The sequence below is a fragment of the Zootermopsis nevadensis genome, unplaced genomic scaffold, assembly GCF_977971745.1.
Source record: "Zootermopsis nevadensis isolate Lab colony 2312 unplaced genomic scaffold, Znev_1.0 Znev_ptg000017l, whole genome shotgun sequence".
Classification (NCBI taxonomy): Eukaryota; Metazoa; Arthropoda; class Insecta; order Blattodea; family Termopsidae; genus Zootermopsis; species Zootermopsis nevadensis.
Window position 1 is genome coordinate 2,189,496 of NW_028259149.1, and position 14,483 is coordinate 2,203,978.

At 38.3% G+C, this 14,483-nt stretch overlaps 1 protein-coding gene across 3 annotated transcripts in view; it reads left to right on the forward strand.

Annotated features, from left to right (window-relative positions):
* LOC110834257 (disheveled-associated activator of morphogenesis-like protein) overlaps positions 1–14,483 on the forward strand; it is a 199,053-nt gene that overhangs the window by 100,250 nt on the left and 84,320 nt on the right. Inside the window, exon 1 of one of the 3 annotated variants that reach the window (XM_087350061.1) lies at positions 113–231. The exons of the other annotated variants lie outside the window; for them this stretch is intronic. The gene's annotated coding sequence lies outside the window, so the exon portion shown is untranslated. Of the gene's footprint in view, positions 1–112; positions 232–14,483 lie in introns of those variants that run through there. 3 annotated transcript variants of the gene reach the window in all.

Genomic DNA, 14,483 nt, shown 5'->3' on the forward strand with positions numbered 1-14,483 from the left:
CAAAAATTTGTGATTCCTCGTTGTCTTCAAGAAATGACGTCATCAACAATGTCAACAGATATTTGTTTACTCGGCATTGTTGTGGAACACAACAATGCCGAGTAAACAAATAACGCTTCACTACCGAGCCAGTCGCATTATTAAAAATTGACTGACAGTTGGCCTAAACATCAGAAAAGTGAAAAAAAGTTATCAACTATTTGAAGTACCAAGTCCAAGAACTGCAACAAGGTAAAGTGATACTCATTCGATATATTACGATTACGAAAACTATTATGATCGATTTTAATACGAAGATATGCAAGGGTGGGGTTGGACGTAGAAAGTTTACTGACCAAGAACAGTTAGCCTCTGAACAGCGACGTAAAGAACTAAGACATCAGATAGAGACAGCGGGGTTAGGTTAGTGTGTTACTTAAGATTTTAAAACGCAACCAACCCCCCGAGGAGCTCCGAAAGGAGCGCTCTGCTCTAGTTGATAAAAATTTCCAGTTGTTCCAAGCATTAAGATTTTGCTCAGTTGCCATATTTGTAATTTTCTGCAAAGTTTAACGCAGAATATTATATACTTCTTTGATACATTTCCTTGTTATGAACAGGTTAGCATTGTTTTGTTTTTAGAGGTCCCTGGTTTGACTCTTGGCTCATGGAACAGCTGCTATAACATTTTCACGACTGAAGTCACTTTCTCGAGATAAATGATTTCTAACCTGAAGATGGTACTTAGCCGAAACATATAGTATGCAATAAAATTTATATCTTAATATAGATAATCTGTTGTTATAAACAATTTTTGGTATCGAACTCTGCTAGCCACGCCGCGTCAACTTTAAACGCAACTGTCACTTCCCAGCTCCCGGTAGGAACTGCATGACTCACCGCCAAGCGCTACAAAATATTTCCGAATCGAGCAATCAGAAATATTTTATGTTACGAAAACAACAGAAAGGCCTAGGAGTAGGATGTATTATATGGATTTACGACCGAGGCTATGATTGGAGCGTGGAATGTTATGGCTGTGTGGATGGTAAATGGATGGAGTCGACTCAGGTCGTGGCCGGTGGCGAGCTTTGGTGTTATTGGTGTTGGACCTGCGGGTTTTGCCACCAAGTAGTTATTTAGTTAGTTAGTTATTGCTTACCAACTCGTGAACGGAGAATAAAGACCACAGTGGTTCAAATGCAGTGAGGTTAGGTTAGGTTAGGTTACGTTAGGTTACGTTAGTTTAGGTTAGGTTAGGTTACGTTAGTTTAGGTTAGGTTAGGTTAGGTTAGGTTAGGTTACGTTAGTTTAGGTTAGGTTACGTTAGTTTAGGTTAGGTTAGGTTAGGTTACGTTAGTTTAGGGTAGGTTAGGTTAGGTTAGGTTAAGTTAAGTTAAGTTAGATGTTACACGTTCTTTCCACGAAGTGCGTAGTGAGAACGCGATATGGGATTGTCGTGTGTGTCCGTACGTCTGTCCAGTCGAGTCTATACTCGATAACCACTGGACGGATTTGAACGAAATTTACTTTGAAGATTGTGCTCTTCTGCAAAACCTCAAAAATCCTGCTTTTTAATATCCTACAAGCTGTGATAACAGAGTAACGGATAAGGAAATTCGCGAGGTGGACATTGAGGTGCTGCAATCTGGTGGCCAAATTTGGAAGTACCGAACAAGGCGAATGTAATATCCCTAAATGCACGTTTTAAAGAACGCATGGGGATATTATATGGAATTCACTTTCCCAGCTTGTTCGCATATGGGGCTGGTTATATTTTTCTGTCCGTCCGCGTGATTTAACTCGACAACCGCTGGTCGGATTTTAATTGAATTTGGTACGGAAGTTATGACATTAAGGACTACCTTAAAATCGTACATTTCAGTTCCCTACTATCGATAATACTACCATGGCGAACGAACGAATTTATGAGGTGGGATCTACGCTAGTGTTACTTTCTATAGAGCTATAAAGTGACGTATGGTGAAAGATTTTTTTTGTAATAATTCTTTCTATGATGTGAAAAAGCAACATGGTGGTTGCATGAAAGAAATATAAATGTTTTGACTTTGCCCCGGATTCGAACTGATGATCCCTTGCGTCCATTATGTTACTACAGAACTGGATCGGATTGTGGCGTGTTGGATTGATTTAGATTTCTTGAAAAATACATTAAGACCTCGTGATTTTAATTGTTTCGAAATAAAATTGCTTAAGTAAGATAACCTACATAATATTTTATTAAAAATTAGAATTTAGCAAAGAACACACGTGTGTGAATACACTTTTCCGGTCTTGTTGGGTTAAATTCCTTTAGCTCTGCGTTTCACGTCCGCTGTAGGCCTGAGGAGATACGCAGTATCAACTTAATGGTGCACACTAGAACGTTGTCCAACATGAAAGTCGATGGCCTGGTTCGTATATCGATAAGGCACCGAGGTTCACCCGGAACTAAGTTTCTTCATTCCTGTTTACTTACGTCAGGGGTGTACATACTCGGATCGCACTGATTATAATCTAATGCACTAATTAGTGATGTTCTGAAAAAGGATCATCATTTTTCGAGATTTCTCGTTTGTGTCAATGCGGTTTGTCGTAAATACAGGGCGAGTCTAAATGATGTTCCTGATTTGAAATACGTGTTACTCACGTTTAATGAAATTCAGATGCACGAAATTGGTACCGATGGAAAGAGAAACTCTACAAGTTTTTATTTATTTTATTTAATTTATTTAAATCTTGTCCGTCTAATCACAATAAATTCTTATTAATATTAAAATATTACAATAATTAACATTTAAAATATTTAAAATATTAAATGATGTTCTTTATCGAAATATTCGATTTTACATTAGACCATCATTTTTCACGACATGTTTCGGTTCCTAAAAGAACTATCTTCAGGTGTATATAATTATATAAAGATTAAAATCAATAATAACTTAAATACAATTTCTATATATTATTTTAGCGTACATTTTTAACAGATGTTTATCAGATATCAAACGATGTTCTTTTCCAGATTTTATTCCATTTTAATAACATATTCGATGTTCTGTATATGTACATCATGCTCATTATGACTTTACTCTACAAGTTTTGTCTTCTGCGGGATACCAAGCTGCCACTGACGGTGGATTTATGCGAGCTGCGTGTGAAACTTGCACGGACCCGCTCCACTGTTTATAGATGCAGCCCCTTTTCTTAAATGGGGAATACCACTTACGAATTGTAAGCCCACTGGATGGATCTGCCGCAAACTTGGTTCAGAAATGCCGTTGCACACTAATAACAGACCGGTGAACATTGAAATCCAGGACACAAAAGGCTCCCCTGTCTTCGATGGCAGCCATTTTCTCTCATATCGCCCCTGGCGGCGAAAAGTGTTACTACGCGGCCGCTAAGTATACCAACATAAACTTGGAGAGTTTCTCTTTACATCGGTACCAATTTTGTGCATCTGAATTTTATTAAACGTGAGTAACATGTGTTTCAAATCGGGAACATCATTTAGACTCGCCCTGTATAATACGAGGTGATTTTATGATTTGAGGAAAGCTCACTTTGTGGTCTTCTGGGTTGGCTCTGTGTATTTCAGTATTTGGGTATAACCTTCCTGAGTAATAATTTTACCCTGACGATTAAGGCAGTATGTTCGTCAGAAACGTTGGTAGCCAACGACAGGAATGGACAGTGTCACAACTTGCAACACCAAAATCTGAAATCGATAGGACAGATCACAATTGAAGATTTGACTGACAGAGTCTAGACAGAGACTGACATTCGCCAGACATGGAAGTAATGAAGGAGCTTAGAAATTTTGAAAATATTTTACGCTGTTCCGCTGTGTTGTACTAAGTATGGTTAGGTCGGTTACCGTCATGTTTACGATAGAATTCGTAACTCCTTTTTTAGGGCGATTTGTTATTAAATATTAGAACCAGTGGCGGCCCGTCCACAAGAGCTACAAAGCTGCAGCACCCCCCTATAATTTTTCAGAAATTGAAAAAATATTTTTTGTGTTTATATAATTTGTCCCTTACGTTGTCATTATCCACTAATCGGCTGAACTGACAGTAAGTCCGCGGGCGAGGAGTGCGAAGCAGAACGGGGCTATCATCCGGCTGCAAGGATTTCAGCGCGGCTAGCCGGTCAAATGTAGAGAGCGCGGCGGGCGGTAGAGTGAGGGGCAGTTCACTGGTACAGCGCGTATCGGAGCTGCAGTCCCCGCAGCCGGCTCATGGTTTCTGTATCCCAATCTGTTTCGTGTTAGTGTTAATGAGTGTTCAATAATTCTGTGTTCCGACTATTTTTTGTTATAATGACAATGACCAAAGGAAGTGTATCTTATTTACAGCAAATTACTTTTTCTAAATTGTCTTTGACTGAAAAAAGTGATGTAAAAATTCATGGTTCCGGACTTACAAATAGTTAGAACATCGTCGAACACGTATGGGTTTTCTCCTGATGTAAATTTACTTTTCATTTGTTTATATTGTTTTGTGTTGAAAAACTATTCTGAGTTTTCCCTCTTGCCCAGAACTATCACTGCTCAGACTCACGAGCCGCCACTGATTAGAACACACCATGACAGTTTTCGGCAGTTAAAACAGTTTTGGGGTCGTATGGACGTGGTTTAACAGGTTTACAACATCGTTTGGAAAATATCTCGTGCGTTTTGTCATGTCTGAACATGCACATCGCGTGAAGAGTGCGTTAAAGACGGCTGAGCCCTCGAGACCGTCTGTTCCGGAAGACGAACGCGTATCTCAGTGACATCTGTGTTCCATGTCATGCTACATTTTGACACGTGATAATTTAGAGCTTCATTTATAAAGTTTTGTAGACACTCTGGATGATTAATAAATCCTATCTTTGAATGTGATTTTTTTTAAAAGAAATACGTCTAGCAATTTTGGGGGAGGGGGTTGAAACATTCTGTCCAGACATAACCTAACCTCCAGCTTTGTCATCTTATGAAAATGACGCGGGGAAAGTTTTAAGACATTTTAGTGGACGTGTATCGTGCGTCTCCCTAGAACTTTGGACAGCACTGTTCACGTGATGCGAATTCAGGTGTTGTGGGTGGGATTGTCACACATCGCACGGAGTTCTGTTTTTCTGTGAAGGCAAGGAAGTGTGCCAAACCGGTTGATGCGGGCGAGAACGTGTAGCTGGATCCCAGAGGAAGGGTTTCTTTCAATATGCCTTGTTAGGATAACACATTGGCTTCTATTTAAATGTTAGTTCCTAGCCTATGTTTTTCGCCTTTCGTCCATTTCCGGGTTTAATGGATAACTGTATATCTTATGTAATAATATAACATTTTCTGTCGTGAAACTTTTCTTTCGAAAAATTACAAAATTAGACTTTCGAATTCACGTCTTTGGTTTTATATATATATATATATATATATATATATATATATATATATATATATGAGCCGGGATAGCTCAGTCAGTATAGTGACTAGCTACGGGCTGGACGACCGGGGTTCGATCTCCGACGGGGGCAGAGGATATTTCCTCTAGCCTCTGCGTCCAGACTGGCTCTGGGGCCCACCCAGCCTCCTATACAATGGGTACCGGGGTCCTTTCCCGGGGGTAAAGCCGGCCGGGGCGTGATGCTGACCACTCACCCCCATTTAGTGCCGGGGTCAAGGAAGAGAGGAGCTATACCTCCACTCACCCCAAACGCCTACATGGCGTATAGTGGGACAAACTTTACTTTTTTATATATATATACAAAGCTGAAATTGAGAGGTTTTGTATCTTATTTTTGCTCATAATTCGATAACGGATGAACCGATTTGCACCAAACGTCATATGTTTGTTCATCTCGAAGGAGAAATTACAGGAATAAATGTCTCAAGCCAGAAAACTGTACTAGATTCGTGTTCCATTGAAGTTATTGGTTTAGGGATATTAATCCTGTGTTTTTTTTAGATTGAAGGCCATTTTACACAAGTTCCATAATTACAGTCTCGATGTTTATTAAAATAACACATGTTTTGACATCAATACGTCATCTTCAGGTGGTTCTCTTTGCAGTGGTCGAAACTAACCACCTGAAGATGAACAATTAATGTCGAAACATGTGTTATTTTAATAAACATCGAGACTGTAATTATTGAACTTGCGCAGACGGACTGCCAACCTAACGATTATCACACAGCAAGATGCAGTCCTGAAGGGTTGGTCCTATGATATTCAGATATTCTGTCGGGAAACAAAGATTGGCAATAAATGTTAACATTTGTCGAATTTCGCCACTGTAACACGCGGTTTGTGCCCTATATATATTAATGATGGCTGAAGATGTGAGGGACATAACCTACAAATAATGAGATATCTTAAAGGATTTAAGAATTCATGGTACATAACAACTATTTAATGGCTGGGTGGCCTCACGCAGTTTCTAGTTTCAAGATGATTGTTTTGTTAAATCTTAAATTTAGTAGGCAGGGAATTGATTTAATATTTTACTGGAAAGCGCATTTTCGCCATATTTGTTTTGGGGTGGGGTTTTTAATGTGCTGACAATAACGCCATCTTGCGTCAGCAGTGCTGCCAAACACCGAAACATTTTAATATACCACGGAAAATTGAATATTTTAACGTCATACAAATATAATTTTTTTGAAGTTGTTAGAAGTGCTGTGAAGTTTATAATTCGTAAAGAAGATTCTCTTAAACACAAAGTATCAGACGTTTAATGAAACTAATATCTGTGAGGTTGCTGATATTTTAAGGTAGATAATATGGAAACAAAGTTTTTAAGCAACGAGACGTTTCTCGTTTACAGTGAGATTTACACCTTTGATACTGCAATAAACATAACACACTCCATGGAAGCTCCATAAATGCTCTTCAATGTTACATTACCGAGGGAGCTAGGCAATTAATAAAGTCTGAAGTAAATATCTCCATAAATTATAGCAGCATAATAAACACGCCAGTAACAAACAGTTGTTTCAACATTGCAATCGCTTTTCAGGGCTGCCAACTGACATGTAAACCACATAGAGAATGGTGTTCCTGAAGACGTGACGTCATTGAGACATTACCTACCGTAATTTTACCCCTAATTACGGCGAGAATGTTTAGAGCATGTGACACTCGAATTGTACAAGCGTTACTCAGTGAAGTACGAGGTGCGATCGGAAGGTTTCCAGACTGCGCGTATAAAAACCCGTACACTTATCTCAGGTATTAAATTCATCCATCACCCTCGAAGTAGTTCCCCTGGGAGTGAACACAACGATCCCAGCGCCGCTGCCAAGCCTGGAAGCATCCCTGGAAATCTTTCTTTGTCAGCCTGTCAAGCACCATCTGCGATTCTGCCTGAATCTCTTCTATCGTCTCAAATCTCCTTCCCTTTAGCTGAATTTTCATCTTTGGGAAGAGGAAGAAGTCACACGGAGCTTAGAAAGGAAGTTGGGGTCGGTTATTGCAAGATCTTTGAGCTCCTGACAAACGAGAAGTCGATTCTGCTTCTGGTCCTCAGACAGGATGCGTCGCATGTGGAGTTCTTCCTTTAGAATCAGCTGACAGGTCCCATAGCCTATCCCAACAATGTCGCACAAGTCGTTGATGGTACGACGTCGATCTTCGTGAATGGCCTGCCGAATCTTCGTAACATTTTCGGGCGTTGTGTCTGGAAACTTTCCGATCGCACCTCGTAATTGTGGTTTAGGTTCTTACGTGGGTCATCCATTTAAATGTTCTGAACCCATAGAAACGTGCGCACAATCCCATTTGTTTCTTACGTGTCTTAAAGAAGATACTTTAGTGTTTTGTAAAATGTTGCTGACTTTCTAACCGACAGAATTTATGGTGAAATATCTTGAAAGCAATTTGGAAACACGTGCAAACGTTGTGTACTTGAATGTGAGCCGTTGAGATAGATGTGACGTGTTCATTAGCCCGGATAGATACCAGGCCTATCGCGTAGACAAAAGACGACTTACTTCCGCAGACAAACAAACGAGGCCATCTTACCCACTTTAAGCAGAACATCGGAACGTAGTGAACAAGATTGTGTCTTTTCGAATTTCTACCGCGTTGTTGGCTGTCATGATGAGTTTTTCTCAGTCTCTCCTAAAGAATGAACCTTTAAATGTATCACGACTGTCTTTGCACAAATTCTTACCAGATTATGTTCGTATTAGAACCTCCTCGATTTTTTATCCTTTTATATATATATATATATATATATATATATATATATATGCAAAAAAGGCGTATGTCAAACGTTATTCGTGTTGATATATGCCGTACTTACCAAACTTCTAAAGCTATGACGTTCGTATTTGAAACAACGTCGTTACATAACCTAGAAATGATTCATACCCATATCATGACACCGAGCTTCGAGGTTGACCAATCACAACTCTCTTCTTTGAGATCAGAGGTTGGCAATCCTCATTGTGATATTCGAAGCCTGCTCAATGCTAGAAAAGTTGATTCAAAATGGACCACATTGTTCACAGATTATCGTTCTTAATGACAAATAACTTTGACGCCATTTCTAGATTATTAGACTACTAGATTATGTTGTATATTGAAAGTCCGCGTTGAGAAGAATCCAATTTGCAGTTAGATAAACGCACAAAATAATAGCATGTATCAACATGAAAAATAGTTCCCAAATCGTTATTTATAACCATTATTTTATGTGAGGTTATGTAACAATGCACGTCCAGGAAAACAAAGAGGTTTGAAGTTGAATGGGGCACGTCAATTTCTGATTTGTGCTGATGTCATCATCATCTAGTGACTAGAAACAAAGATCATAATGAAAACCACGGAAAATATTTACATTACATCAAAAGATGTTTGTCTAGAAGTAAACATAGCCGGTGTAGCTCAGTCGGTAAAGTGATTAGCCACGGGCTGGACGACCGGGGTTCGATCCGGGACTTGGATAGGGTTTTTTCTTTTATCCTCCGCGTCCAGACCGGTTCTGGGGCCCACCCAGCCTCCTATCCAATCGGTACCGGGGTAAAGCCGGCCGGGGTGTGACGCTAACCACTCACCCCATCTAGCGCCAAGGACGAGAATTAATACAGCTTACGTAATCTCCCCTGAAGCGACTACATGGCGTGTGAAGGGAAAGTTTCACTTTTTGACTTTTTACATTGACTGCTGACTAAAATAGGATTAAAGTACACAAAAACTTCAATTTTATCTGTTGTTTCGAGTGAGAAACTTGAGACGATGAGGATGCTTCGGAGGATATTTGGACCTGACAGGAGTCTGCAGAGGATTATCTCACAAGGAGCTCCATAATTTGTATTTTTTACCAAATATTAGGAGAGAATGGGATGGACAGGTTATTCAGCGCGCATGGGAAGAAGACCATTAGGAAAACGTAAGATGGGAGGATAATATTAAAAAGGATCTGAGATAGGGTTGGATTCAGATTGAATTAAATGGGCTCACGATACAGACTGGTGGCGGGCTGTATTGAAACTTCCGGTTTTATGAAGGATGGAAAACTGTTAACAATTTGAGCTTAGTACGTATTAATTTCTTAAGAATGACTCAGCCTTAATGAAGTCATTTGGTAGTAATACAGTTGAATAAGCGTCGATAAAGTGTTGACCGACCGTGGCAATTTACTTGTAGGGATTGATAATTGTAAACTGGAAGCTTTCACGGCGACTGAGAGCTGTAAAACGTCTCAGGAGATCGTCCGTTCATATCGGAGCAGAAATTTCGGAGGTTATTTATACCTCCTAAGAAATGTCAGGATGTAGACTGTAACGAAAAATGGAGTAATTTTAACTAAGTTATCTTAAATTAACTACAGAAGTCAGGTTAACTGAACCGTCATATGTCATCTGTAGAACCCGAATATGTGTGGAGTGGGGTAAATAACAGAGGCATTCTTTGTGCGCGCATGGGCAATGATCCGAGTACACCGCGTTGCTGTACATACGCACAATATCTTTGTTAATCTCTTGATAAAATCATAAAATGACAAATGCAAGAATTTTTCTGAATGCATGAATTTCTTACCTGCAAATTCAAGACAACAGTCAAATTTTCTTTGGTTGGACTTTTAAGAAGATCCATTTGAGGTAATCAACTGTTTTTTTTTAAAGTCCTCTGACCGTTGGTCTGCCGAAAGAGACGTGGTGGAAAATCACAGCAACCACCAGTTTAAAATTCCAAATGAACGCTGAAGCTAGGGTTTATACAAAAACCTACTTTTAAAAAAAAACAGTTTTCGAATTTTTACAGAAAAACAAAATATAATTAAAACAGTAAAAAATATTTATACTTATTTTAAAAAAAATCAGTTTATTTAATATTTATGGAAATACAGAAATATAACAAAATAAAATATACTACATACAAAACCAAATAAAAAATAAATTAAGTAAAATCCGTACATAATATAAATTATAAATTTTTATTTAATTTAGTATTTTTCTTCAGGAAATATGTTTTCAAAAAACAAAATGTCCACTGAACGATTACTTAATCTTGTTCTTATTCTAGATAGAAAATTGTTTGAAATAGAAAATACTCTCTCACCGGCTATTGAACTTGGTTTTATCGTTTTCAGGGCATCAAATAATAAATCCAAATTCTTTGTTCTTTCATTGGTTGCCTCAAATACTGAAAATTCGGCCTTCGGTGTCTTCGGATTTGATATTATTTGTTCAGGTTCCTCAAGAAACCTATGAACTGATTTTTCCATGGCTTCTTTTAGAGCATTAATAGTTTCTCCGTCTCCGATATATTCATTATCGGAATCTGTTTCCATACAAGAATTTGGATATATTCTAGACAATATTTTTCCAGATAACTTAAATAATATCGAGTTTCGAAGCCATTGGAAATACACTAGATTTCTTTTTTGAAATGTTTTGTGGATTTTGCAAATATAGCAAAAGGTTTACCAATCCAACTTGTCTTCTTTCTTGAATTCGTACTTCTAAAGCATTTAATAATTTGGAACTAATTTTTACACCAATCTGCAATTTCCTTGTGTATGTCAATGAGTATAAACCTGAATGACATATTTCTGTGCTGATAGAAACTTCTAATACGAGGAAAATGACCGTTATAAACTAATAACTTCAAACCGCGGCCATATTTATTGATTTAACAAAACCGAATTTTGCAGTACGTGACTTTGCGTACGTTTAGGGTCATTATATCGAACTAGACTCGGTTATTACACGGACGTTGTGTGCAAATTGCGACCTTAAGGATGTTAAATGTGTTAATATTCAACTATACAAATTATATAATGTTCCGACGTTTCAGAGGTCCTTGAAACATTGTTTTATTCAGACAACGTTAATATTCAACTATACAAATTATATAATGTTCCGACGTTTCAGAGGTCCTTGAAACATTATTTTATTCAGACAATATTAATATTCAACTATACAAATTATATAATGTTCCGACGTTTCAGAGGTCCTTGAAACATTATTTTATTCAGACAATATTAATATTCAACTATACAAATTATATAATGTTCCGACATTTCAGAGGTCCTTAGAACATTACCTTTTTCAGACAACATTAATATTAAACTTTCCAAATTATGTAATGTTAATGCCTTCTTTAGGTAACGTAAATTAACACCGCTGTGTTATAAAGCGTTTTGCTGTGTGGTAATTCGCTGTTGTCATAGGCATGGGACCGTGAAATTAAACCTTCTTCAAATCTAATATTTTTGTTTTTTCACAGTCATCATTAATGTATCAAAGTTCTGTATTTTACGAAAATCTGTAATCATAAATCATTGTATGGCCACTTACAAGTGGCGGTAGTGTCGATCCCACGCCATAAGTTCGCTCGTCCTTGAGCGCATTTTTTACGAAACACAAAATCTTTAGCCACGTTCGCATTTCCATAACCTGCTTTTATAACTTTAATTCTCATTGTAACCTCCTCATCCACTCGTGGGTTTTTCCCAAGAAAATTAACGGTCTTTTCCACTCTTCTTTAATTTCATTTTAATATTATCATAACCTTACAGATTTATTTATCACCATATATGCATTTACAAGTCGTTTATATTTGAATTTATAATCTTGTAAATTTGTTCACAATAAGAAATAAAATAAATATATAAGAAGCTATTAAAATTTAGTAAAGATGGCTGTCTTCTCGAATGTTTCGCCGTGCAGACTGATAGAAGTTTATCGACGTTTCGGAGGTACTTTCTGCTTCCATCATCAGGGCGATGAGTAATTCGCTCTCAAGGACCAAGAAGACGACCATATTTAGAGCTTCTACAAGTTCCCTTCTGCAATTTTAGATACAGTTTGAATACGTCGAGGCGTATAACCTAATTAACACGACGTTCACTTCGAAATCGCCTTGAGGGACGACAGTTCATTCCTACACACGACAGGCGTAGTCTTGGGAAGGAGGCGTACGGAAGGCCAGCATTCCTGGACAATACGTTGACATGTCAGAGCAGAATTTTAGAAAACGTGCCTTGGAAATTATTTATATAAACCAGGAATTTCTGTATCACTGCTAGAATGTGTATCAACGGGCTGATCGAAAAGTCACGCATCTCTTGTAAAAATATCGATTAATGTTTGCGACGCAGTACAAATCGATTGAATTAATAAAAACAGGCAACATCGCAGTGACTTTCAAGAGACAACGAAGGTCATGTCATTTAACCTGCTCGTTCCAGTCCGTCAGTTACTTTTTCCAACAATCGAAATGCAAAGTGCAACTCGTGTTAATTGTCGAATACTTCCTGGCGTCTCGTTCTTAATTATTATTATTTATTTAGTGTTCTGTCTGAGGATAGGTCCATATGAACAGGATCCTTCCATCCTTTTCTCGGACTGGGACCTGTTCATATACGTTCTTGGCAGATGATCCAGAAGTGGTTTGTCATTGCCTTCTTCTGTGTGTGAATGGAGTAATTGTTGGGATGCCACGGAGGAAAACTCCGTGTTGCCTAGACCACGGCCTTGCCCAACACAAGTTATAAATTCGGGCACCGCCGGGAATCGAACCCGAGACCCCAGGATTACAAGGCCAGCGTTCTAACCGCTAGACCACCGTGGCTCTCGTTCTTAATTAACTTACCGAAATGAGTTTAGGGACACAATTATCGATTCTCTCGTACCAAATAAATTGACAATATCACATCTGGTGATTTACGTGACACAGGACATAAACCATTCCTGTCGATCTTAGGCGTCAGATGACTATTGTTTAGACGAATGAGTGCATTTCCAACTCTTCATATATGCTTCATCCTATTTTTATTTTGTTTTTTATATTTCAACGTAATTTATTTATTGATAAAATGCATTATAATATACTAAATCATTGAATACGGTAGAACTGGCACTTGGTTGATTAGCGAATCTGGTGTAGGTGTTAAAAATTTCCGCTGTTAGCTTCGTGGCGCTGTTGACAGCGGTGAACAGGTGACTGACGAGCGGCGCCTGCGCAAGACCGTTCAGTTTCTCACAGCTCTTGAAGCGTTGCTGTACTTCAAGTAACTCCGCTAGAAAATGTCAGGTGGGGTTAAATCTGGTGGTCGTCTGCTTCCTACACATCTGTTGGAAGAAGTGTTGTCAGGATACGCCCTGACCACATGCCATCTTAAAACAGCTGACTAACGGAGCGAATAATTCCGTTTTATAATGTGTACACATACACTTTTGGGGACATCTGTATTAAGACACAAACATTCCGGATCCTTGGTTAGTAGTGGCTATTCCGTAAGAAAATAATCGCTCTTTATTCTGATAAGTAATTAACATTTTGAACCAGAAGCCTATCTGAATAAAGAAATCAGTCCGTACCGCAAAGTAAACTCAACTCCTCACCGTTACAAAGTTAAACTGATTAACGCTGTTTAAGGAAGTGATCGCTGTTTACAGCGAGAATTATACGCAACACTTAAATACAAAATGGAGTGTTTCTGATTGATAATCAGGTGGTATATATAGTTACCTTATGCTTTAAAAGGTTAAGCTACGTTAATTGTAACTGCATATTTAAAACGTTCTCGGATACATATTATTTAAGAATTCAGTCCGTACCGCGAAGAAAACACAACTGCACCATTACAAAAATTAACCGTTTAATGCTGTTTAGGGATATAATCGCTGTTTATATTAAGAATCGTAAATAAAAAATGAAGAGTTATTAATTATTTAAGCCAGAGGGACATGTAGTTACCGTTTGAACAAAAAGAGTTGAAATAATGAAATAACTCAGTGCGTCTTAGATCAAAGTGAAAAATTATAAACGGATTCTGGGAAATGCTCTGAAAATCATTTTATCCTTTGATAATTTTCGTATCTGTGTGAGGTATGTGTTTTTCAGCGTTTACCATCGCAAAAGCCGAGTTTCGTAGCAGATTCAAATAGGCCGTGACTGAAGATGAATCATAGTTTGAAGAACTTTCAAAACTCGTCCACGGTGGTCTAGCGGTTAGAACGCTGGCCTTGTAATCCTGGGGTCTCGGGTTCGATTCCCGGCGGTGCCCGAATT